Source organism: Thermobia domestica, chromosome 13 (assembly GCF_964235325.1).
Source record: "Thermobia domestica chromosome 13, izTheDome1.hap1.1, whole genome shotgun sequence".
In the NCBI taxonomy this organism is placed as follows: domain Eukaryota; kingdom Metazoa; phylum Arthropoda; class Insecta; order Zygentoma; family Lepismatidae; genus Thermobia; species Thermobia domestica.
In genome coordinates, this window is record NC_137466.1 from 34,009,965 (window position 1) to 34,037,749 (window position 27,785).

Genomic DNA, 27,785 nt, shown 5'->3' on the forward strand with positions numbered 1-27,785 from the left:
TCCATATATTCGGAAATGACTCTTTCTTAATAATCAAATTGTATATGTAACATAAGGGATATCCAAGAATATCCGCACATGCTTTAAGTATATAAGGAGGAATACCATCAACACCGCAGGATTTCCTTGGTTTCAATTTCTTTATTGCTGCTTGGTATTCATCTACTGTAATTAATTCTAAAGTAAGTACTTTATTTGCTTGCATATAATTACTATTGTCATCACAGTTATAGCTAGGCTTAACATTTGAAAACACAGACTTAAAATAATTGGCAAATTCGTTAGCTATTATCTTATTATCTGCTAATTCCTTTCCATTCACAGTCATAAGTTGCGGACATGATTTTTTATTTTTATTGCATTTAATAAAGTTCCAAAATGTGCTAACATCACCTTTGATATACATCTCTGAATTCTCTACAAATTTTTTATATGCTTTAGAGATCATATCTTTCAAATTTTTCCTAATTTCAAGATGTATTGGATGTTGCGATACAAGTATTTCTTTCCGCGCCTAAAATCATGGCTAGCTCAGAAACTTAAATCATGTAAAGGCTGCGCCATCTTTAAACGCAATTACATGCCTAATAACCCCACAATTCAGCGTTTTCCTCAGTCAGGCCTATTTGAAACCTTTTCTTTGGACCTAGCAGGCAAGCTAATACCCAGCGATCCCGAAGGTTTCCAATACTTTTATGCAGCTACGGACCACTGTACTGGATTCACCATTACTCATCCCATAACAACTCCAAACAGCGACAACTTCATCAATTTCATCACAAACCATATCATTCTTCCATATAATACTCCTCGCACAATCTACTTAGATCTTCAGAGTTCACACCGGTCTACAGTATCGTTAAACTTCCTCAAGTCTCTTAACATAACAGTTAAGTACGGCCTACCCTATCAACATCGTTCTCTAGGCACAGTCGAACAAAGATTAGGCTCCTTGCAAACGAGTCTCAAATTTCTGTGCCAAGACAACCAGAAATTTTGGCCTCGCTTCCTTGCGCATGCCACTGCGGCTCTGAATAAATCACCCTTAACTTCCATTGGTCTATCTCCTAATTTTCTGCTCTATGGCGTTCATCCCACTTTACCATTAGACAATTTGCTACATGTTCAACAAGAAACTTTGAATACTAATGATCGCCTACTTGCACTCAAAGAAATGAGGGACCTCGTTGAATTTCGAAAACACCAAGTTTTCACTGATCTGAAGAAGCGCATTGAGAAGGTCAAAAATCCAACACAGTTCTTCCCTGACAGTTTAGTTATGGTCTTAGATACCTCAACAAAACCTAACACTTGTAAGCCATTATCCCGTCTTTATAAGGGACCCTACAAAGTGATCTCGAATGTCTCGGCTGATGAGTATCTTCTAGATATTGATGGGAAGCCAACGGTCATTGCTAAGACCCGTTTGAAACTGTACATCCCACCTACAAACCCAGACTCCGAATTTGAGTATAAGTACAAGCGCTTCCTCAGTACCTCTAAATAGGATCCGACCACACATTACTTCAAAACCCAACTACCAATTACATTTCACGTTATGTTTTGATTATCTAATTTAACGTTCCTAGTGAAACATGATCCCTTTCTGTAGTACCACACTGGCAAAACTTCCGACTTTGTCTCTCGTTATGCCATAATTACAGATACAGGTAGGCAACACACATTACAGGCAATATTTCTCCCGTGCGGAATTTTTTTTTTCTTCCGGCAGTTCATTATTATTGCATATGCTTCGTCTCCTGTTTTAGGCAACCCGCTGTACACACACCATTTCTCCCGTGCAACGACTCCTAGTTACGCTCATAACAACCTCTACGCCTTTCCTTCTCCCCATAAGCAATATACCGGCATCATTCATTATTCTCGTCATTTTCTTTCCTAGGCGCGCAAGGAAAGACTCTCCATCTCATTTCCTTCTTGCGTCCTTTTTTGGGAACGGCTGGTCCGACCCCACATGATATCACTAAGGTCGCTAGGACGAAATGCTTTCTCTCATCCATACACATTTTTTTTTGGTACTTACCTCGTACTCTGTCCTCCGCCATTTTCATTCCTCGTTCCACATATCTTAACAAATCCTCTCATTATGATAATAATAATAAAACACAAAACCACCACCACACATTCGCGAACAGCACACAAAAATTGCCACTGCCACTCGCGTCTCCATTTTTTTCTCACCACCCGTATACAAGCTCCTTTTGCTCATAACTGGCAACCTCACGCAGTTTTCTCCCGAATCATTTGTCTTCCAGGTCAACTTACGGTATCTTGGCCAGGAATAAACTACGTCTCACTAATATATATATATATATTGTCCTACTTAATGGCAAATTCACTCTTCATTTCTATACTTCTACTATAACGGAATCTTTCGCTATCCACGACCATACTTCCGTCCACACCACATACAATAGTAGTAAACATGATCATAATAATAATAAAAATAAAAAAAAATAAATAAAAACATAAGGGTCTCGCCTTTTCACGCACCCCGGAATATCCGCATCTCCCTAAAGATTGATCAGGTGCCTTCTTCATTACAGTTCGCCATTATACATATTTTTACGTTATCCCTTTTGTTCCTTGTACGTTACATTTGCAATAGCATTACACTTCTTCCTAATTATCTCTTCTCCCTCTTTTCTTTCTTTTAGTCCTTTTTTTTTTTTTTTTTTTAAAAAAAGTTTTCACAATGGTCTTTAACAAGTAATTCAGTGCCTCCTGTCATGTAATTTCTTTTCCGCATCCGGCCTATTTTCACAAACGCACCTGGGCTACCCATCATCTTGCTACCCGTTTCCATGGATGATGCCTACCAGTCGCAGTTTTTTTTTTTCTGGATGATGGACCTCACGACTTCCAGACCACAAGATGCTGTCCATTTCTGGCTCAAGGACCAAGCCTTCCAGATAGCAGACTTCCAGGAGATAGCCCTTGACTCTCGACGTGCTGCACCACCACGATCAGGATTTCCCGAGTTCCAGCCTTCCCGGATACACTATTGGGATCACACTCGACATCTACACGGACCCAGCAGTTTTAGTGATTTTTTTTTCTTGTGTGTGTGTTTACTAGTGCCTCCTTCCTCTAGTGTTTTTTTTTCTTTCTTTTGTGCACCAGCCTCATGGTTATAAAGGTCTTAAACGATGAAAAATTTTAAGGGATTCCATGTCACTGGTTCTCATGAACAGTTGACCATTGTTCTTTATTAAAAGGGGGATTATTATATTCCCAAAACCAATAAACGATGAAAAGTTTAAAATTATTAAACACTCATATACATCGTGATTTCTCCTTGTAAATATTCTATTTAAGATCAAGATTAACAATACGATACAACCACGAAAAACAACACGTCCTACGCAAACGGATTTTTCAGTGGCTTCAAAGTGATAATATCAAGCTTATTCAAGGTGATGGTGTAAAAACATATAAGTTAAAATCTTTCAAGGTGTCTATTTTAAATTGAAAAAACATATTTTCCAGCATAAACAGTGCCTTGCTAAAAACAGTTTTGTGATACTATAAAACCAGGCATTTTTAAAAATTATTATCTTTCGACCTAGACCTGCTAAGAGTGTGGTATGGTACATTTATTCTACGTCCAGAGGAACCACCCAGGACTGACAGCGGTGATGGAAGGCCTGTGTTTGTGAGTATAAGCTTTGCGCTGATGAACTTTTGCATGACATAAATGTCGTGAGGGGAGGACTACGGACATTATAAACACACGAGAGTATCAGGGATTTCTCCTTGATAGACCCCTACAATTGTACTACCTATATTTCACATTATGATTTTGTAAATATTGTTTGTATCTATATCGTTTGCATTTATGGTGACGGTTTTAATAAATACCACAAATATATGACACTTGTCATTTTATTAGAATTCTGATTACTTAACGTGACAATTGATTGTTGCTACATTTAGTATCATATTATAAGTACCATAAGACACCTTGAAAGATTTTAACTTATATGTTTTTACACCATCACCTTGAATAAGCTTGATATTATCACTTTGAAGCCACTGAAAAATCCGTTTGCGTAGGACGTGTTGTTTTTCGTGGTTGTATCGTATTGTTAATCTTGATCTTAAATAGAATATTTACAAGGAGAAATCACGATGTATATGAGTGTTTAATAATTTTAAACTTTTCATCGTTTATTGGTTTTGGGAATATAATAACATTTATTTACAACAAACTGCTGACACAAACATTAGCAACATTGTGCAGCTTGCATTATAATCTCATACACAACATTTAATTACCTTAACCTTAATAAATGATTTTTATGACGTAAACATTAAACAGAATCAAAAATATACAAAATAATTTACTCGAAAAACGAGTGCTGCTACAATATGTATGTGGAACCATTATGTGTCTAAATAATTAATAAACAAGTACAAATCAGATCTAACATATATTAACATTTTTAAGAACAATTTAATACGATATAATCTTCTTTTCCGGGTAGTTTTCATGGTATAAGCTCATACAATATTTTTGCATCTCTTTATTTTAAGAATATCATATGCGTTTATCCTTCGTAGCTACACCCATTTCCTTCGACGTACATCCACAGTTGATAGAGCTATAGGAGAACTAAGAATAAGAAACAATAACTACACAAAACTTTATTATCATTATAAAATCGCTGAAGTTCATTAAATACGCAGTTTTGGTGGAATTAACTTGTAGAAATGATGGGAGTTGAATGTTCGAAGGAGGCAAACAGATTAGCATTTCCATAAGGAAACGAACTATCATTTACAAAAGGGAATCAGAATAATATTTAAAAGAAATTCATTTCTATATGTGTTACTGAATCTTTTAAGTTTCTGCAAATAAAATAAATAATTTACACTCGTTTAGGAATGTTTCATCTAAGTTTTATTTATTTTAAAATACATGCTGCTTAAATTTCGTCAAGTATGAGCTCTCTTGTCTTCAGAATTCTTAAAACTAAATTATTTGGGACATGTCAGACATATGAGGGTACGAAACAATAGTTGGAAGAAGTTGTAACATATAGCAAGATATTTTTTAGAAAAATATTATGATACTAAATCGAATACGAGACAAATAACATAACAGTTCTATCATTTCTATGGTCAGCAATATTTTGATGTGTTGAGGTAACACAATATTAATTTACTTTAGATTGTCGTCCTGTCATCAATGTTGACATTCCATGACATTTGCAGTAAGACATCTGTTATCTATAAATATGGCAACGCCCTATATATATCTTCTTATGTCACCGAGAAAACTAAACCTATTTACCAATTAATAAACTGTTAAGAAAATAGAAAGTAGAAATACATTTTCCTTAAATTACTATCATTTCAAAACATTGTTTCAACTTACAACCCATTGTTCATCAACTCATCGTTTACAACTCATCAACTTACATTGTTCAATTACTTGATGGTTTGTTTTTTGAACTTTGGTGTCATAATACTAATTTAGTTTCCAAATAATTAGCTCTGAAAGACGACATAGTTAATTAGGATTAAAATAATCAGTAATATTCAGTCATAATTATGCTTTCTGATGGACTAACATCTTCATTTCTCCAAGAGATTGATCCATTATTAACCTTCGGAAAACTAGTTGGATGTTTCCCTTTCTGTTACAATTATAAAACAGAACCAAAAATTTCATTATGGATCTTTTTATATTCGTTATGCCTGTACGTGGCTGGTGTTTATGGCTCCTTCATCTTGATCAATGAAATTTTCTCTTACACTTTGAGTTTGGAAAGATTTGTTAATGCCTTAGTCCGTGTGCAGTACTCATTGCATTGTTCAAGTGTTATCCTTAGCTTACCATTATGTTGGCTTAGTATGATAAAGATTAAAAAATATTTCACACAATGGCACGCATTTGAAACAAGGTTCTTTCATTTCAGAGGAATACAACTTCAGTACCATCTTAAGCTTAGAACAATTTTAATACTTACAACGTTAGCTACTGTATTAATACTTGTTGATATTAGTAACATATATATTGGTCGAGTTCCATTTCCATTTTGGTTCTATCCACTTCTCATCTATGAGCATTTTGTTCTTTTGTTTACTAACGTTTTATTTAATGTGTGTTGCGTAGGTTGTAGAAGATCGTTTTATATTCTGAGACAAGAATTTAATTTAATAGTTGCTAGTAACGTTACAACCGTAATCTCTACACAAGTACAACAAATTCGTATCATGTACCAAAATCTGTGCTCGATTGTTGATCAGTTGAGTATCTCCTTTGCATGGGATATACTTTATCAACAATTGTTACTTCTTGTTTGTTTCATACTAGCTTTGTATGCATGTATTGACCCAATGTTTACAGATTTGAGGGCAAATAGGTGTATAGTTATAATTGGATCAATGTTTACGTTTATTATAGTATCACATGGTTCCTCAGGAGAAATGATACTTAAAGAGGTAAGTTTCTCGCCAATTTATCTAAATTATTAATTACTAATCAGTTTTTACAATTCAACAAATTTTGGTTTACATCATTGATAATTAACAAAACATGAAATAATGTATGTCATATTGATGAACCAAAAATCATCATAAAATATGTATGTGTGTTATTTGAATGTCTAATTGGTAACATGAATAAACATTTATGAACGTAGTAGTAAAACAAAACTTCCAATCTTTTTAGTTTATGTTGAGATCATGCCCTTTGTTATGGCAAAAGGAACATTTGGTTAATAGTTTCTTTTCTCAAAACCAAAACAAGTCCAGGGGTAACATCTGGCAAACACAATGGTCAAGGGAGTAGTTCATCATTGATTTTATACATGTGCGCAACACTAGCTCTATGTTTTTCATAAATGTCTGGGAAGGTTATTGTCATATTATTGACAGACTTCTAATATTATATCAGAACACGAGAGATGATGAAATATCAATGTAGCAACATATTCTTTTCTTCAGTAATATAAATTAGTATAAATGAAGATTTGTCTATTTTTCTTTAAATGAATAACAAAGTTTATTGTAATAATCAAGGCTCTGTTCACTGATCGTCATTATGCGTAGAAATACGAGTCGACTGCCTAGTTAATTTAATGCCAAAATATCTAGGCCTACCATGGAATGGGATTTGTATTATTGTGGCGCCTTCTTTTCAGAACTCATGCGTAGGTCAAAGAAAATTTCTTGAGCATTGCTAATAATATTTCTAAATATAGTATACCTGAGTCAAAATTCCCTCGTTCTGATAACAGTTTATAAAACAATCATTATAGTAAATTGACAGCATAGTTGTGGCAAGGGAAGAAACAAGTGGGGCGGTAATCCCGAGCGCTGATAGGGAGGGGGCGCCGAACGAGCAAGAAGCAAGAAAAGGCGTTGTAGAAGAGCAAACGACGCGGCGCCCTGTAAGAGTATTGGCGCCCTACTAAACCAATATTGTTGTCGGTTCGCAAAGAAATAAATTTGTTAAAAATAATCTTGCTCGCTCCGCTCGCAATTCACACGATTCAATAAGAGTCACAACAAAATTTTTGCTTATTATTTTGATTTACTAATCACAATGTGATATACAAGTGCCGAGTAATGACTTATAGTATACGCAGGAGCTGTTTCAAAATCGGAAACGGTCAAACTCTGAAATATGTGTTCGGTGTTGTGATGGCATGGTGATGAGTTTGCTTAGCTTTTCTACCCAATCGGATTAATCACTTCGAACTTGTAGAATAGGGGCTTAAGGGGTCAGAACTTAACCGAATCAATTACGTCTTTTTCAAAGATGATAACTAGGAGTGATTTTTCTTTATCCCATTGATATATAAAATGCTTCCAATTTAAAGTAATTTGTTGAAAGTATCTAGTTATGTCTTGTTTTATCTATCTACACACAAACAATATAGTGTGTCAGAATTTTCATTCACTAAGAAATTAATTAATTACTATAATTTCAAACACATGTAGTAGCCAAACTATATAATCCAGTACCCAGCATAAACCCCCGTAAAAATTACTAGGTCTGGAGAACTTTATTTCTAGGTCTGGAATGACATAAACAAAGATCAAATAAAAATAAAATCGTAAGTAGACATCCGTTATCCTGCACGTTATTTTTTGGCAGCCATTTTTCAATATGGTGGCTGCTATAACACTTGCCACATTAGCTCGGGAACTACTGACACTTTTTGAGTGATTTAAAAGTATAAACCCATGTTTTAGGGGTTGTAGAATCTGATGAAACTATTTTCAAATTAGTTTTAAATGTTTTCCAGTATATTCGTACCAAGTATGTGTACTTACACACCACGAAAACCGTATAAAATTAAGTAATAGGATTTCTCTTTATTATTTCAGAAAAGAGAAAAGGATGACTAATACTTTTGCGACAAGTACTCCTCAAGGTGTTCAACTTAGTCGTCTATGCACGAAAGACCCCATAGATAGGAGCACTTGCATAATTTGTCAACAAAATATGTCAGAGCGATTGACCAGTACGGCTGCCGGAATTAAAAGGTTACAAGAAGTTGCTGAAATTCGAGTGTCGACGTAAGTAAAAGTATAAAAGCAAACGATAGATAGAAAATAGTGTATCACAGTGGCAACGTCTGTTACAAGGCTTACAGTCTGAAAATAACCGTAGATGTAATTCGAAAATCGAATGAAACCGAAGCAGCTGAAAGAGTTCTTGAGAAAGAGGGAGAATGTTCATTATTTCCACCACGAACAGCAATGCTTCTATCTGAAAAACTGGAACGTTCTGAACCTAGTAGCATAGTTTCACCAAAGCTTTTACCGTGTATCATATGCGCAAATGTACGTAGTAACTAGAGGAAAGATGGGAGAAATTGTAAAGAAAATATGTATAATTTATGAGTCAATACGTGCAAACTCTTTTCTAGCTGCAGCTTGCCATTTCCAAGAGGAGATATTTGTCGAGCTGCTGACCTGGATAGTGAGGAAGAAACATTCGCAGCTGATTTGTAGGCATATAGAAATTGTATACGAGAATGCATTAAAAAGTATAAGAGTAGCAGCAGACACAGAACCGAAGAAACGTCAATCATAAGTAAAAATTTCTGTATTACAAAAAATAAAGTTAGAAACACTTATTAATTCTGTTATGCCCTGACCTTATCTGAAATGAGACACCTTATGGATTCTATCGAAAAAGACATACAACTCTATAACAATGAAGTCAAAATATTCCTCGTACACACGTACGGCGAAAGAATACGCTATTGCCAATCCAATAGCAAGAATGAATCACTTCTGGTATTTTAGGCAACTGTAACACCAGAGGAGATTCAGAAATAGTTTGAGCTAACGATACATTAAAATGTGCTGCAAACATTCTAAGAAAAGATTTACTTGCTGTCGATTTCGGGCTGCAAGATAAATTTTGTGATGCCTTTGAACTTAGGAAATAATAGGAAACAATACTATGCCAGATAGTGTACCCACATTTTTCATCATTATTCCATATGAGCAAGTCTCGACTTACGAGTGTTGATGATGTTATATTTGAGAGCCAAGAATATAATTGAGATTTGGACAAGGAAGTATTAGAGATAAGTGACGAAGCACATGATGGGGAACATGCTATCGATTTTTATGATCCCATCAACATCAACTCTATTTTGCAAATACTCATCTACGGGCTGCATCATGAAAAAAGTACAATTTCCCTGCAAGTTATGATCGGGCATTCAATCTACGAGAAATGCAAAAGTAAAGAACTCAAAACATCTATGAACAAAGTTGGTGTATCTGTGAGTTATAACTAGGTCAAACGAAATAGAGATGTTCTTGTGATGTATGGTATCGAATCTTCTGCAAATACAATCATACCTTTACCATCTCATTTCACAACAAAAGATTTCACAGTTGCAGCTTTAGATAATTTCGATTTTGAAGATAATTCATCTTTGTATGAAGTAAGTAGAAGACATCAGACTGCAATGATACTGTTCCAGGATTCTACTAACAATTCTGCTCCAGGTAAACCATCGGTCTCGTCGCTGATCCCAAACAGACGAAACTGTGGACTAAAAACAGAGCTGCCATGTCAACAAGTTTTGATGTACCCTCTACGACCTACTCACCCTAATCTTCCAAATTCCTTTAACGTAAGAGAAAATAATGATCCTAAGTTACTATAAGTAGGTCAAATAGCTAAAGAGATGGAATTCGCGATATCATATTTAGGGTATGGAGAAGACACAAACATGGAGTGCTATCCATTCGAGACAAAAAAAAAAAAAAAACATCCAACTTCCTGTGAAGCGAACGGCCTTCTTTCCTGTATTATCATCACGAGTAAGAGACTACGCAACAATATATACTGCCATGAAGAATTTAGAACATATTCGTGGACAACTGCAAGTCTAACCTATTATTCCTGTATTATGTGATGAAGCAGTTTTTCACATTGTGGTGGGCATAATGCTCTCTTGCCTTCTGGAGTTTCTAGACACATATCCAATAATGGGTACTTTCCACATGACGAAAACCGGATTACGTTGCGCTGGAAGTTTTTAATCAGAACTGAAATCTTAGGCCCTATAATAGGATGAGAATTTTTGGATGGATGGAATGTAGAATGATAATTAAAAATGTGGCTACACTATGTGGCATATGTATTGTTTCCTATAATTTTCTAAGTTTCGAGGCGTCACAAAACGTATTTTGTAGCCCGAAATCGACAGCAAGTAAATCTTTTCTTAGAATGTTTGCAGCACATTTTAATGTATCGTTAGCTCAAACTATTTCTGAATCTCCTCTGGTGTTACAGTTGCCTAAAATACCAGAAGTGATTCATTCTTGCTATTGGATTGGCAATAGCGTATTCTTTCGCCGTACGTGTGTACGAGGAATATTTTGACTTCATTGATATAGAGTTGTATGTCTTTTTCGATAGAATCCATAAGGTGTCTCATTTCAGATAAGGTCAGGGCATAACAGAATTAATAAGTGTTTCTAACTTTATTTTTTGTAATACAGAAATTTTTACTTATGATTGACGTTTCTTCGGTTCTGTGTCTGCTGCTACTCTTATACTTTTTAATGCATTCTCGTATACAATTTCTATATGCCTACAAATCAGCTGCGAATGTTTCTTCCTCACTATCCAGGTCAGCAGCTCGACAAATATCTCCTCTTGGAAATGGCAAGCTGCAGCTAGAAAAGAGTTTGCACGTATTGACTCATAAATTATACATATTTTCTTTACAATTTCTCCCATCTTTCCTCTAGTTACTACGTACATTTGCGCATATGATACACGGTAAAAGCTTTGGTGAAACTATGCTACTAGGTTCAGAACGTTCCAGTTTTTCAGATAGAAGCATTGCTGTTCGTGGTGGAAATAATGAACATTCTCCCTCTTTCTCAAGAACTCTTTCAGCTGCTTCGGTTTCATTCGATTTTCGAATTACATCTACGGTTATTTTCAGACTGTAAGCCTTGTAACAGACGTTGCCACTGTGATACACTATTTTCTATCTATCGTTTGCTTTTATACTTTTACTTACGTCGACACTCGAATTTCAGCAACTTCTTGTAACCTTTTAATTCCGGCAGCCGTACTGGTCAATCGCTCTGACATATTTTGTTGACAAATTATGCAAGTGCTCCTATCTATGGGGTCTTTCGTGCATAGACGACTAAGTTGAACACCTTGAGGAGTACTTGTCGCAAAAGTATTAGTCATCCTTTTCTCTTTTCTGAAATAATAAAGAGAAATCCTATTACTTAATTTTATACGGTTTTCGTGGTGTGTAAGTACACATACTTGGTACGAATATACTGGAAACCATTTAAAACTAATTTGGAAGTGGTTTCATCAGATTCTACAACCCCTAAAACACGGGTTTATACTTTTAAATCACTCAAAAACTGTCAGTAGTTCCCGAGCTAATGTGGAAAATGTTATAGCAGCTACCATATTGAAAAATTGCTGCCAAAAGATAACGTGATGGATAACAGATGTCTACTTACGGTTTTTTATTTGATCTTTGTTTATGTCATTCCAGACCTAGAAATTTTTACGAGGGTATAGGCTGGGGCGAGGATTAATATTTTGGATTTTTAAATACAAACGTTCTTCACCTTAATCAAAATTCACAAAGAAGGCTCCTTCTAAATTTCCGTTATACTTTCCACTATATTTTTTACCATAAAAGAACTACTTTGTATTACTTGTTTCGCGAGATTCATCTTAATATTGTCCTCCCATCTGGGTCTAGGCCTTCTTAATGGATGTTTTCCTATTGGATTTCCAGTCAAAACTTTGAATGTGTTCCTACTTTCTTCCATTGTCGCTACATGATCTGCCTCCCTGAGCCTCCTAGATTTGATGACTCTTGTTAGGAAAGTGTATGAATTATGCAATTCCTCGTTATGAAGTTTCCGCCATTGCCCATTCCCGTTCCTCTTGGGTGCGAATATTCGTCTGAGGATTTTATTCTCAAATACTTTCAGTCTGTATTCTTCTCTCAGAGTAAGCGACCATGCTTCGCAAACGTACAGAACATTAGGCATGATTATCGTTTTTTATGTTTTAAGCTTCAAATTCCTTGACAGAATGCGCGACAATAAAGGATTTTAAACTGAATAATAACACGAATTTCCTGCTTTCAGTCGACATTTAATTTCTTCGTGGATGGGATTTTGATCCTAGATACTTAAAAGTATCTACTTTAGCGAAAGTATTATTTGATACTTTGACTTATCCATAATTTCCGGTATTACGTTCCCAGCAAACTTCCATGTATTTAGTGTTTTCTGCATTTACTTCTAAAGCTGCAAGCGTTTAATAAGGCCTCTGCATTTCTTTCTATTGTTCTCCTATCATCTTTCATCAGATTTACATAATCAACATAGCCATAACCTTGTGAATACCATTCAGCTCTAGGTCCTGGTTGCTATCTTTGATTTTCCTTATAGCATATTCCAGATTAAAGTTGAATAATAATGTCGATAATGCATCTCCTTGTTTCTTGCCATTCTTGACGTGGAAGCTCGCAGACAAGAATTTTCCTACTCGAACTTTTCTTTCAGATTCATTTAAACATATCTTAATTACTCTAACTAGCTTTTTCGATATTCCAAATTCTACAAAAATGTTATACAATGTTTCTTTCCTTCATCATAGGTATTCTGCCTTTATTGGCAGGTCACTTGCAGCAGCTGAGAAGCTTCCATGCTCCACGGTCCTCCGCTAACCTTTTCGTCTTCGCGTATGATCTTTCTGTTTTAATATCATCCATTAAATGTAGTCTCCTTCGCCCCCTCCCTCTCTTTCCCGCCACATACCCTCTAGGACGTCCCTCATGATACAATCTCTTCTTAGGCAATGTCCCAACCAGTTTCTCTTCCTCTTCCTAATAAAATCTAAAAGTGTTCTTTTCTCACCCACCATTTCTAACACTTTCTCATTCGTTTTCCGCTCGACCCAACTAATTCTTTACATTCTTCTCCACACCCACATTTCGAAGGCTTCCAGTCGATTTTCGTCACCTTTACGTAATGTCCACGTTTCCGCCCCATACAGTACAACACTCCACACGAAGCATTTTATGAGTCTTTTTCTCAACTCTTTGTTCAAGGTCCCACAAAATAGACTTTTCTCTCTTTTAAAGGCTTCTTTCGCCATTCCTATCCTTGCTTTTATTTCACGTTTGCATTTCATATCATTACTAAGAATACTACACAGATATCGAAAACTATTCACTTGTTCTATTTTCTCCCCTCCTACTTTTATATTTGACACAGACCCCTTCGTTCCAATCACCATGGCTTTTATCTTTCTAACATTTATTTTCATCTCATATTCTTCAAAGCCCTATCTCATTTTTTCTAACATTTTATTGATTTTCTTTTCAGATTCTGCAACAAGCGCCATATCGTCTGCAAATCTTATGCATCTAATCATTCTACCTCCTACCGAAATGCCATCATCATCATGTAGGCTCTTTTTCACTATCTCTTCTAGATAGACATTAAATAGTGTTGGCGAGAGGCAGCATCCTTATCGAACTCCCCTTCCAATTGTACTCTCTTCCGTCAGTTCTTCTCCTATCCTAACACTTACTTGTTGGTTCATGTATAAGTTTCTTATGAGTCTTCTATCTTTCCATTCCAACCCTATCTTTGTTAGAACTCCCAACAACAATTCCCAATTCACGCGGTCAAAAGCATTTTCTAGATCAATAAATACAACATACACCTCTTTCCCTTTTTCTATAAATCTTTCATCGATCACCCTTAATAATCCAATAGCATCTCTTGAGCCCTTGCCTCTTCTGAGCCCGAACTGCCCCTCCTCAATATCTTTATTTGTTTTTCCATATAACCTTCTGTTCAGTATTAGAAGCAGAATTTTAGCTGCATGAGATATGAGACTAATAGTTCTATAATCCTCACATCTCTTTGGGCTCGATTTCTTAGCCATCGGTATCATGATCGTTTTCAGAATGTATTTTGGCCATTCTCCTGTTTCATATATTTCATTGCATAGTCGCCAAAATTCTTTCTTTCCCTTGTCTCCTATATTTTTAATGAATTCGATTGGTATGTTATCTATTCCGGTTGCCTTTCCATTCCTAATCTCGGATATAGCCTTTTCAAACTCATCCCGAAGAATACTAAATCCTTTATCATCCTCGTCTACTCCATTTTCCACTTCAACATTTAGGCTACACGGTCTATCCCTACTCTCATATAAGTCTTTCCTTAATAATTCGTAAATCATTTTAAAATCAATAAATAATTGATGCACCGGAGTATTGTATTCCCATTTCCTTTCGAGTATTTGTCAAATGGAAGATATAAGATCGATAGTTTATTGATTTCTTTTAAATCCTCACTGATAATATCCAATAATTTCATCTGCATGTGGGATCAATCTTGCTAATAGAATGTTTGAAAGTATTTTATAAAATGCTGACAGAAGAGAAATGTTTCGATAATTATTACAATCTGCTTTGCTGCCTTGTGAATTGGAACAATGATTCATTTTTTCCACTCAGGTGGTAATTCCTCCTTATTCCAGATAAGGAAAATGAGTTTACGTACCTTGTTCCAAACTTTTCCCCTCCAGCTAAAATTAACACAGCTGGAATTTCATATATACCAGGATATTTGTGTTTCTTTCAGTCCTTTATAACGATAGTTCTGCCGTGTGCATTTCCCTTTTCCCACGAAGATATCTTTTCATCTATTCAATATGCCATCTGTATCAGTGAAAATTGAAGACGGGCAAAAACCCGTTAAGTCCAAAAAGTGAAACTGTAAAGGAGATAGTTTCACAAGGGTTTCTCTTCATCCGATTTTCTTCAAACTTGGCACCTATATACTAGACTAAAAATGAATCGACACGTATTTTTTTGTTTTTTCCAGAAAATAAGTTAAGGGGGAAAGGGACCTTTTTCAAAAAATGGTACCCTTGTTTAAAAGGGCAACTTTAAAGAAACAAAACTCTGGCGATGCAAAGATGACTTCAAAGTAGAAAATACGGGTTTTGTCGTTTTTGCGAGAAAAAGGTTGCAGGGGCAATGCCCCCTTCGAAATGACAAAGGGCCCCGCACAATCCTTATGGAAATTGGATTTCGATGGAATTGCTTGAAACCGTGATATGTTGTGATATGGTGTTCCGGGGAAAATCTCAATGGGCACAACCACAAATCACTGACCGTTTGGCCACTACAGGACTACTTTTTTGAAAACAGTCGAAAATAACGTCCTTCTGGATTTCTGTAAAAATGACTGAAACCGTGATATGTTGTAGATATTGTGATCCTGAGAAAAAGTCTTAATGAACAAAACCACCAATCGCTGATCGTTTGGCCACTACAGGACCACCTTTTAAAAGCAAGCGAAGATAGTGGTATTCTGGATTTCGATGAAAATGACTGAAACTTGATATGTTGTAGATATTGTGATCCTGGAAAAGAGTCTCAATGGGCATAACCACCAATCACTTATCGTTTGGCCACTTTTTTGAAGATAGTGATATTCTGAATTTCGGTTAAAAAAAAAGAAATAACAAACCGTGATATGTTGTGGATATTGTGATCCTGAGAAAAAGTCCCAATTGGCACAACCACCAATCACTGTCCGTTTGCCCACTACAGGGCCACATAGGAAAAAACAGAAGGAAACGTTATTCTGGATTTCGGTGGAATTGCTTGAAACCGTGATATATTATAGATATTGTAATCCTGAAAAAAAAAGTCTCGACAGGCGCAGCCACAAATTAATAACTGTTTGGCCTCTACAGGACTACTTAAAAAAGAAGAGGCTAACGTTGTTCTGGATTCCGGTGTAATTGTTTGAAATCGTGATATGTTGTGGATATTGTGATCCTGAGAAAAAGTCTCAATTTGCACAACATAGCATCACTAACCTTTTGGCCACAATAGGGTCATAAAAAAAAAAAGAGCTGAAGGTAACGGTATTCTGGATTTCGGTCTAACTGAATGAAACTGTGATATATTGTAGATGTCGTGAACTTGAGAAAACTTGTCTAGGGCTTTCCAGGGTTTTCATTTGTCCCGCAAGATGAACATCTGAATGTTGTCTATGCTTAGGTATAAATGACGTTGGCCGCTACTCTCCCCATCACTTTTCCGGGTTGTGGGATAGGACTTTTCAGGGTTTCATACAATTCTATCAAAATTCTAGAGTATCCTTACCTTCTGCTATTTTAAACTATGTGGCCCTGTAGTTGCCAAATGGTCACTGATTGGAGGCTGTGCCTCTTGACACTTTTTCTCAGGATTACAATATCTACAACATATCACGGTTCCAAGTAATTCCACCAAAATCCAGAATACTGTTACCTTCAGCACTTCAAAAAAAAAAAAAAAAAAAAAAAAGGCTCTGTAGTGACCAAACGGTCAGAGATGGATGGTTGTTTAACTTCAGACTTTTTCTCAGGATCACAATATCTACTACATATCACGGTATCAAGCAATTGCACCGAAATTCAGAATAACGCTACCTTCTTTTTTTTTTAAAGTGACCCTGTAGTGCCCAACCGGTCAGTGATTGGTGGTTATGCCCATTAAGACTTTTTTCCACGATCACAATATCTACAACATATCACGGTTTCAGTCAATTTTTTTTTTACCGAAATTCAAAATGTCACTATCTTCGGCTGCCTTCAAAAAAGTGGCCCTGTAGTGGCCAAACTCTCAGTGCTTTGTTGTTGTGTCCATTGAAACTTTTTCTTAGGAACACCATATCTACAACGTATCACGGTTTTAAGCAATTCCACCGAAATCCAATTTCCGTAAAAAAAAAAAAAAAATTGTGCTGGGTGTTTTGTCATTTCGAAGTCCCCTGCAACCCCTTTCTCGCAAAAACGACAAAACCCTATTTCCTATTTTGATGCCTACCTTGTATCACCAGAGTTTCGTTTCTTCAAAGTGTCCCTTTTAAACACGGGTACCATTTTTTGAAAAGGAGCCCTTTTCCCCCCGTAACTTATTTTCCGAAAGAAACAAAATAATACGTGTTGATTTATTTTTGGTCTAGTATATAGGTGCCAAGTTATATACTAGAAAATTGGATGAAGAGAAACCCTTGTGAAGCTTTCTCCTTTACAGTTTCACTTTTTGGACTAAACGGGTTATCCCCCCGAAGTCTTCAATTGTTCCGTCGTCTCTCTTTAACTTACAGGCGCGATTTTTTTTCTTAAATTCGATGATGCCCTTATACATGTCTCAATTTGTTTTACTATTTTCTTCAAGTTCGTTTATTTTAGCCTTCAATAAGTCGCGTTTCTTTGTTCTATACATTTTTGAAGTTTCCCATCTGATGTCAACGAAATTTCGTGTAGTTGTATCGTTCGAATTTTGTACCGAAGCAGTTTCGCCTGTTTTCCCTTCGCTAGTTTAATGCATTCCTGGTCGAACCATGGTTTGTTCCTACGTATGTCCGCGTGTCCCATTTTTTCTCTGGCTGAAATTTTACTGCTACCCCTAATTTGAACCCAAGTATCCTCAATACCAGTACTCTCGAAACCTCAAACCGAGAATCTATTCGAAACTTCAATCTGGTATTCCCCTCTAGCATAGTTCCCCTCTAATTTCTTTAAACTAAATCTCTTCGTTTTTAGATGTTCAATATTTCCTTTTTCAATGATAATATCTCTTATTATAGCTGCTACCAGATAGTGATCAGTGTCACAGTCATTTCTTCTGAACGACCGAACATCAATTACACTAGACTGTCTTTTTCTATCTACTAAAACGTGATCAACTTGATTGTTTATTCTTCTATCTGGGGAGGTCCATGTGTGCATATGAACATCGCGGTGTGAGAATTTTATACTATTCACCATAAGGTTTTTGAATGTTGCTAAAGTCACGATTCTAACGCCATTGTCATTACTTTCGTTATGCAGACTTTCTTTCCCTTTTGCATTGAAATCCCCTAATAGAATTTTCATATGGTATCGCGGGAGTTGGACAAATACCCGTTTTACTACTTCTCCGTAAAGTATCTTTATATCGTCATCCTTATCTTCTGTTGGGGCATGCACATTTAAAACAATAATATCACACCACGAACTCTTAAGAGTAATAAAGGAAAGTCTATCATTAACAAATTCAACCCGTTTAATTGCTGGTATTAAACGAATCGAAATTAAAATGCTATTTGTGTGGTCACATACAGGGTGGCCCAAAAGTAGGTATACATCCCTGCATTGATCAAGTATAACATTCTAGTTTATGGGTTTATTTGCTTCGGTTCTTCCGAGCTTAAGATGTAAGTAACAGCACGTTAGGATCACATAATAAAGAAACTAAATCAGCCTGACAGATAACAATAAGAAATTATATAAAATGCAGTGAGCTGATCAGTACGGTACTGTATACCTACTTTTGGGCCACCCTGTACAGAAAAAAAGTTACAAAAGTTTACAATTATTACTAGAAATTAATGTTGCCATCTATTTCGAACATTTTAAAGCACGTAGTTTCTAATATATTGACATTCCATTTCTTGTCGATAGTATTAAACTTAAATAGCTGTAAATTTTCATAACTGTTCTCCAAGTGGATTTGTATACAACTGAAGCTAGTTTTGTGAAGTTTGAGTCCAAAAAAGCATCTTGAAAATAGTTGTAATTTGTAAAAGAATACGTAATGATCGTTTTTGGATGTTGCAATGGTCTGTCCAAGCAGCTTGATAAAAGTTCAGAATAGCATAACAACAAAACTGCTTCTCTCATATTAAAAAAAAAAGGGGGTAAAAGTTTGGTATGGTGAATGGCGACGAAATCTACTTCACCCTGGGCGCCGAAATCTCTAGTTACGGCTCTGATTGACAGTAAATAGAAAACTCATGGAAACCACTCAAATGTGCAAAATATTTCACACTTCTAATATTCTATAATTTTCAATTTTCTTCCAAAGTAATTCAAATCGTTATTCTTCTAAATCTTTATATACTGTAAGTTAATTTAAAAGCCGTTGTATATAAAGGGGACAAATAATTGCCTTTAGACACATTTGTCGCAGGGTTATTTCATCCTGTTGTATGCCTATGTTGTACACAAAAGTAAATGTGACATGAATACCTCTTCAACATAACCAATCCATGATTGATAGCTAACTGATAAATGGTTATTAAGCTTTAATGAAAACCTATTTACATATAAATTTAATTCATTGGCTTGAAATCTTAAAAGTTGGTTTATTATTACAAAAATAAAATAATCTATCTCTAATAAAAATTCAGCTAATTCATGGAACTGATATATGTTTTCAAAATTAGCTCAAATTTAATTAAACCATAGAAATCTTGTTAAAATACTATAGTAACTGTACATTAGAACAACATACATCATAATTTTAATAAATCTTCATATATTATTTCAACAGACTAAAATTGTTAATAATATTCTCATATAGAATTACAGTTCTCCATATAAACATACTTTTATCCACTTCCTTTTCCTTGCTATCAAGTTGTGTGTTAATTGAAATTCTGTGTCCCTTTTAGAACTAAATGAAACATGAAACCAAAGTTTGAAGTGGAATCCGAAACATCGCAAATGCGTTTTATTTTCGACTAGTTTAAAACAGGATTGCATTGAATTATTTAATACCTTCTCTTGTATCCCTTGACTTTCAAATCAATAGTAAAAATTCTTAAAATAGAATGCTATTAGGTAGAGAAAAACTCTTTTCCAGATGAATTTTGCTTAGCATCTAAAGAATTATGATTCGATAATGATTATAAGGATTTAGAAACAATTTCAGAAGTTAGCATTAATTTGTTGACATTCATTGCCAAGAAGAAAATTATATATATATATATATATATATATATATATATATATATATATATATATATATATATATATATATATATATATATATATATGACCGGATTTAGGGGGTGCAAAGATGCAAGTGCACCCCCCTTCGTTAAATATACACTATCTAAGATGAGAAGCTAACATTGAAAACAAAAACACTTCCCGAAACTTTCTGCCATCATGTTTCCATTCAGAGCTTTACAAAAACAATAGTTTACGTCGATTTTCTAAAGGAAAAGGATTCACGAAGCAAAACAATATAACATTTGTCAAGTATGGACGAAAATAGAAGCCAGGAGGAGAGAAGAACGTTTTTTCCTGCCTAACACTTGTGACCCTCTTTAAAATACTTTCCTCCGTTCTATACATCAGTGTTGTCAGCGGAAAAGAATATTGCCACATATCACTGAAAAGTTTCAGTGTGATTGGTTATTTTCATAGTTATTGGTGCACCCCCTCACAAGCAACGTACAGAACAAGGCAGGGTCAGATCCGACTCAAACTTCGCCCAGAGGACACATAATAGAAAAGAAGACAAAATGTCAAATTAGAGCTGCCCAAGTCCAGAAACACCAGAGATATGCTCCACAATATAACGCAGTACGCGACAATATGATATAAGGTAAACGTCACAAGATATCCGTTTATGTCGAAAACGGAAGGGATGGACAGCACGAGGATGGCATCAAGATATTTGATATGCTATAACACTGAATTGGCGGCCATCTTGAAAGCCACGATCTTGGATATAACGTAAGGTATTGAAATGAGAAGCGGAATGTGTGATATATCAATTTAAGGCATAATGCAAAAAGAAAACCAATGATGTAACCGCGAAAAACATATGTGTAATGGTATGGACGGGACGAAGTGTAGAAGACTCGGGCAAAACAAACGTGTATTCGAAGGACAGAATAATAGGGCAAGACCCCCACGACAATGGCACGCGACAAGTAACTGGAACAGTGTCTGTGCATGGAAGTGCATCCGCCATGACACATTAAGCCTTTCGAGGATATTGGGATTCCGTTTGGGACAGTGAAAACCACAGTTGCAACCCGAGATACGAGCACTCGTTTGGAGACTACATAAACTACAAAGGACTATTTCTTATGGAACAGAAATTCCGCTGCTCGCTCCGGAGCGTAGGATATATCATCTTGGATTGGTGAGCAAAAGCACGACCTACCTGGGATTCAAGCCCACTCTTGGACAACGTTTTTTACGTTTCTTGTTCAATTTTCTTGTTGTTTCGTGTAAACAAAGGACATTTCAGCCCAGGTTTGTTTATACAATATCTGAAACAAAGTGTGTATGGATAAGAAAGCCCAGCCATGTTCTAGCTTACATTTTTTTTTTTTTTACAAATGTTTCTTTTCCTGTGCGCGGTTTGCTACACTGTTTCGCGAAGGTCCCTAACAGTCACAATATCAGGAAAAGGCAGCGTTCTGCATTGACTCGATGAGTTCCATGAGTTGTTGAAGTCTTCCACGCGAAGGCTAGTTTGCCACACAATGAGACTACTCGAATTGTGTCTACTGGTTACACTGGCACATATGGAACGAAGTGAAAGTGACAGCAAGGGCAGGCCAGTGAAAAGTGATAGTGTGTTTGTGGCATACGCATGCCGAAACGCGCAACATTTTGTGTAGTGAATGTATCCGCAGTATCGTTCATCTACAAACACCAATGTAGAGCTGCAATGGCGAACCCTCTCAATGTGGTGTTACTAATGAAAAGTGTACTTCCAAAACAAGTGAACGTTCAATCGATAGAACCGACAGTGGATGAACGACAAGCAACTGAATACATGCTGGAGATTTTGAACAACCTCGATGTAACAGAAATGAATGTGGATGAGACTCTCGAAATCAGCAGACACAATTCGAGTAGTCTCATTGTGTGGTAAACTAGCCTTCGCGTGGAAGACTTCAACAACTCATGGAACTTATCGAGTCAATGCAGAACGCTGCCTTTTCCTGATATTGTGACTGTTTGGGACCTTCGCGAAACAGTGTAGCAAACCGCGCACAGGAAAAGAAACATTTGTAAAAAAAAAAAAAAAATGTAAGCTAGAACATGGCTGGGCTTTCTCATCCGTACACACTTTGTTTAAACAAACGTGGACCGAAATGTTCTTTGTTTATACCAAACAACAAGATAATTGAACAAGAAACGTAAAAAACGTTGTCCAAGAGTGGGCTTGAATCCCAGGTAGGTCGTGCTTTTGCTCACCAATCCAAGATAATATCTCCTATGCTCCGGAGCTAGCTGCCGAATTACTGTTCCATAAGAAATAATCCTTTGTAGTTTATGTAGTCTCCAAACGAGTGCTCGTATCGCGGGTTGCAACTGTGGTTTTCACTGTCCCAAACGGAATCCCAATATCCTCGAAAGGCATAATGTGTCATGGCGGATGCACTTCCATGCACAGACACTGTTCCAGTTACTTGTCGCGTGCCATTGTCGCGGGGTCTTGCCCTATGATTCTGTCTTTCGAACAGTGTTGGGTAAGTTACTTGTAAAAATGTAACGCGTTACAAGTTACTTTACTTTCTCTTAAAATGTAACGCGTTAGTAACGCGTTACTTGCCTCAAAAAAGTAACTGTTACTTTACTTCGAAAGTAGCGCGTTACTAACGCGTTACTTTTAGGTCCGAAACTTTGAATATGTGGAAAAAATCTTATTACTTCAGTTTTCCGTACTGCTATTAGTACCGCTATTATTATTATTATTATTATTATTATTATTATTATTATTATTATTATTATTATTATTATTATTATTATTATTATTATTATTATTATTGCACGTTCTGAATCGATTTATGTAAATGCAGGGACAAATTTTTACTTCACAACTATATGAACATTTTAATGTAATGTAACATTCACTAAAATGCCATACTGCGTTACTCGTAGGGATGGGCACGAGTGAATTCGAGCAAGTTTTCTTTGAAACTCGATTCGACTAGAAACAGACATCTTTGAGGTCGATCCGAGAACTCGGCTTGAAAAATTTCATCCAACTCGACTCGAATTCGGGTCGAATTTCGAGTCGAGTCGAGTCAAATCTGATGTATAGTTTCGAGTACTCTCTTCAAGTATCTTACATAGACAATATAATTATTATCAATGGTACTACTACTACTACAACTTCTTTTTCTTTTATTATTATTATTATTATTATCATTATTATTATTATTATTATTATTATTATTATTATTATTATTATTATTATTATTATTATTATTATTATTATTATTATTATTATTATTATTATTATAACACTGTGTATAAACATGAAAGATAGACGGTTTATATATGAATACTAAAAAAGTAGTTGATTGCCAACCTCGGTAGTCGTGAAGTCTAGGAGTAAAGGACATTGTTCACGAGCTTCTGAATTTGGGTTGAGGGTCTAGGTTGAGTATTCGGGCTCGAGCCAAACGTTGTTAAAAGTTATAGGGCACTGGCCAAATATCTTCAAAAATGCTCGGCCCAGGTTTAGAATTGTCAACGACTCGAGCAGATCGGCTCACAGCTCACTCACTACCGACTCAAACCAAGAAGTGAGCTGAGCCAACAACTCATCCAACCGAGTCGGCTAGAGCCCTTCGCTCAGTTGAGTCGAACCGAGCAGATGGCTTATCCCAACCAAACCAGCTCGAGTCGATGGTTCACCCCAAGCGAGGCGGCTCGAGCCATCGGCTTAGTTAAGCCGAGCCGAGCTAAGCTTGTTATAAAAAATCTCTTGTAGTCTCGCTATCGAGACGAGACGAGATGCGAGCAGTGTCCCCTCTTGTAAGCAACACTAAAAGTATTCCATATTACTGCTTAGCTTACATTTCTCATGGCTTTCGCTTTCCAGTGTAATCAGCCCATGATTTCAAAACGAGTTTAAACGAGCAAGCCAGTGGAGCCACTTATCAAACTCGACTCGACTCGAAACTCGACGCCAAAAACAGTGAATCGGTTCGGAACTCGACTCGAGAATATTACTTTTGACTCGACTCGAAACTCGACTTGGATTCGAGTCGAGTTTTAGCTTGACTCGTGCCCATCCCTATTAGTTAGAAAAAAATGTTGCTTATTATTATTCTGCTAAACTAATTATATAATAATAATAATGTTGCTATGTAAAATTAAAAATACAGAATATAGAGAAACATTACACTACAACTGACGAAATGAGAATACATGAACTGGGGTGAATCATAACTTGCCAATAACTCTAAAATCGATTCATGCTTTTTGAAGCTAGTTGTTCCAAACTCTATAATCAACGGGACTTTAGGATATGCAAACTGATCTAAAAGAATCCTAATATTACATACCATCAACATTACATCAATAAAGTAGGCCTGCTCATCAGAACACCGTTTATTCATATTAAACCCTTACTGAATGTCGTTCATTAATGCACCCTAATTGTTGATAAATATTTCCCGCCGGGGCACCATTTTACTTTTAAATTCTGTTCAGCAGTGGCGTACTTACGATTTTGTTTAGGTGGGACTTTACCTGAAAATGTGAAAATTCTGCAAGATATTTTACGTACTTTACTATAGTAAATATGCCACTGCTGTTCACCATCATCTTTAGCTTTTAAGAAAAAGTATTCTTTCAAATATTCGAACGATAAAATATTTTCGTTCTCCATCTTTATAAAAACAACACCATTCAAAGTAAAATAGACTACCAGTACCATTGCACTCGTAGTTCACTCACTGAATGTATTGATTTGGAGCTGTCAAAATCTAAGACAAAATCTTCCAGGTGCTTGCAATCAGTACACGTGATTTTCCTGAGGCTGTTCTCATCTTCCAAAAAGCAGCAAGTGGCACTATATTTTGTTATGTAAATAAACAAATCAAATTGTATCTATGAATGTATTTGCAAGCCTACCAACGTAAAGTTCGTAAGGCGAAACGGGAAAATGCACATCGAGATTTCCCGTTCCGCCTTGCATTAAGATGAAAAGTGATAACGGGTTTTACATGCTAATTTCATTGCTAGAGGTCATAAGGCAAAACGGGAAAAGGCGAACAGTGCAGGAATTGTCGGTCACTGACATCGTTCATGCTCCATTGTTCCGTTCTGAGAAATTCACTTACAGGAAAGAAACATTTGTTTCCAAAAAATATACATATATTGTAGTTACTCATCCGAAATGTAACGCGAGAAAGTAACGCAAACTAGGTACGTTACTTAAAAATTTGTAACGCGTTACCGTTACAGTTACTTTGGAAAAAATGTAACGCGTTACTAGGAAACGTTACTGAAAAAATAACGCGTTACTTGCGTTACGTTACTTCCCAAGACTGCTTTCGAATACACGTTTGTTTTGCCCGAGTCTCCAAACGAGTGGAGCATATTTCTGGTGTTTCTGGACGGGGGCAGCTCTAATTTGGCATTTTGTCTTCTTTTTTATTATGTGTCCTCTGGATGAAGTTTGAGTCGGATCTGATCCTGCCTTGTTCTGTACGTTGCTTGTCAGACAATCCTTGATCCGGCTCTATATTCAAGAAGTTGTAACAAATTCAGCATGTTAAAAAAACACTTCATTGCTTTCAAATAGGATAGAACATTACATAGCATCTAAATTAATAAATTTATTTATGTGTAGTATCTGAATAATGATGATTTCATTTATATCTACTGCTAAGGTAATATGAATTCCTTTCGCATACAAAGTCTCACAAGGGAACCTTCCGAAAATGATAGTTGCAGTGAAAGATGTGACCTATGCCAATTGAAAGAGCTCTAACAGAGATGATCATTCCCAAAAAATTAGCTGCCCATGGCAATAGGTACAAGTAATATAAGGGGTTGAAGTTCGGGAAACAGCAAGGTTGGACAAGGGGAGAAAAGTGCAAATTCCGCAAAAAAGGGAGGCACGGCAAAATAAAATGCTGACAAGTGATATATAGAAAGAGACTTGCCATAATAGGGAACAAGTGAAGGCCACAAGTGGGGTTAACAGTGTTGCCAACTGCAATGAAAAGAACATGTTTTGCAAAGAGTGCAAAGAGTACAATATTCAGTGTCAACCTGTCATGTAGAACATAAGATATGACGTGTATAATCAGTGGTACAGTCAGCGACAGTAGAAACTGGAGGTTGGATACATAAGAAATGATAGCTTTTTCCAGTAGCAGAATAGTTTCACTGTATGTCTGATAGTTGGACAACCAACATGACAGCAAATACATGCCCGAAAACATAACATGCCAGGATATTCCTCCATTTGGAGGAAAAAGTATTACTATCTGAGAGCATCACTTAGAGAAACAACCACGAGATAAATCTACAGAAATTCCATTCACTTTAAGATCAAAGAGATAGGAATTAATGCAAAGGAAACGAAAACAATAATACGCATCATGCAGAGACCGAAAAAGTATGGAAAGCTAAACAAAATGAGAAAAGAAGGAAAGAGGGAAAGGAAAGAGCAAAAGACATGGGAATAAATTAAATTTTAGCACTTAAGGATAAACAGTGTCCGTCTTTCCTCCTGCCCCCTGTATCCGTCCTGTTTTTTCTCCCTTCATAGGATAAATCTCATTCAGCATCAAACGCGAACATAATTTATAGTGTTTAACTAGTTGAAAAAATGTAACTCAGTCTAGGCCGAGACTCGAACCCCGGACCCTTAGCATAACAGTCAGACGCTGTAACCACTTACCTACACACGCTATAGCAAGTATGTTTATAAACCAGCCATTACCCGCGCTATCAAACGTCTTAAATCAGCCATTGTCGGGAGTTACTCCAGTTACACTTGAAGTTTGAATTTTATTTACGGCCTTTAGCCATCTACGGCAACAGGCCCCATGTTTTCATTAAAAGCATTTGTTCTGTAGATTAAAATCAAGAATAACTTAATCTATACTCTTACTTACTGTTGTCAATATATATATATATATATATATATATATATATATATATATATATATATATATATATATATATATATATATATATAGAGAGAGAGAGAGAGAGAGAGAGAGAGAGAGAGAGAGAGAGAGAGATAGGTTTATAAAAATCGGATTAATGGGGGCTAAAAGAGTGATTTCGTAACTGCGAAATGGGTGATCGCACGACTACTGACATCTGGTAGCGGTGTTACGTAACACACACACTAGAAATAAAGCTTCGACACGACAAAATGCACGTTGTGCCGTGGATAAGTCGGTAAGGTGTCTGCTTATTGAGTAGGCAACTCGAGTTCGAGTCTTGAGTACACCAATTACTTTTACCTTCAAAATACATTTCTATATTTTTATATATGTTATTAATAATTGATTTCTTGCATTTTTTGTAAATTATCTTAAATTAGTGAAGGTTCAGTAAAATCAAGAAGGTTAAAATACATATATATGATTGTTTTATCCGTATGTACAGTCCAGAGATGGAGCGGGTCGGGGGGCCACGGGTCAAC

At 36.1% G+C, this 27,785-nt stretch overlaps 1 protein-coding gene across 2 annotated transcripts in view; it reads left to right on the top strand.

Annotated features, from left to right (window-relative positions):
- Positions 1-312: 312 nt before the first annotated feature.
- Positions 313-27,785, top strand: part of LOC145668088 (gustatory and odorant receptor 24-like) — a 149,136-nt gene continuing 121,663 nt past the window's right edge. For both annotated transcript variants that reach the window (XR_014127970.1, XM_081735602.1), the window contains exon 1: positions 313-3,676. The gene's annotated coding sequence lies outside the window, so the exon portion shown is untranslated. The remainder of the gene's footprint in view (positions 3,677-27,785) is intronic.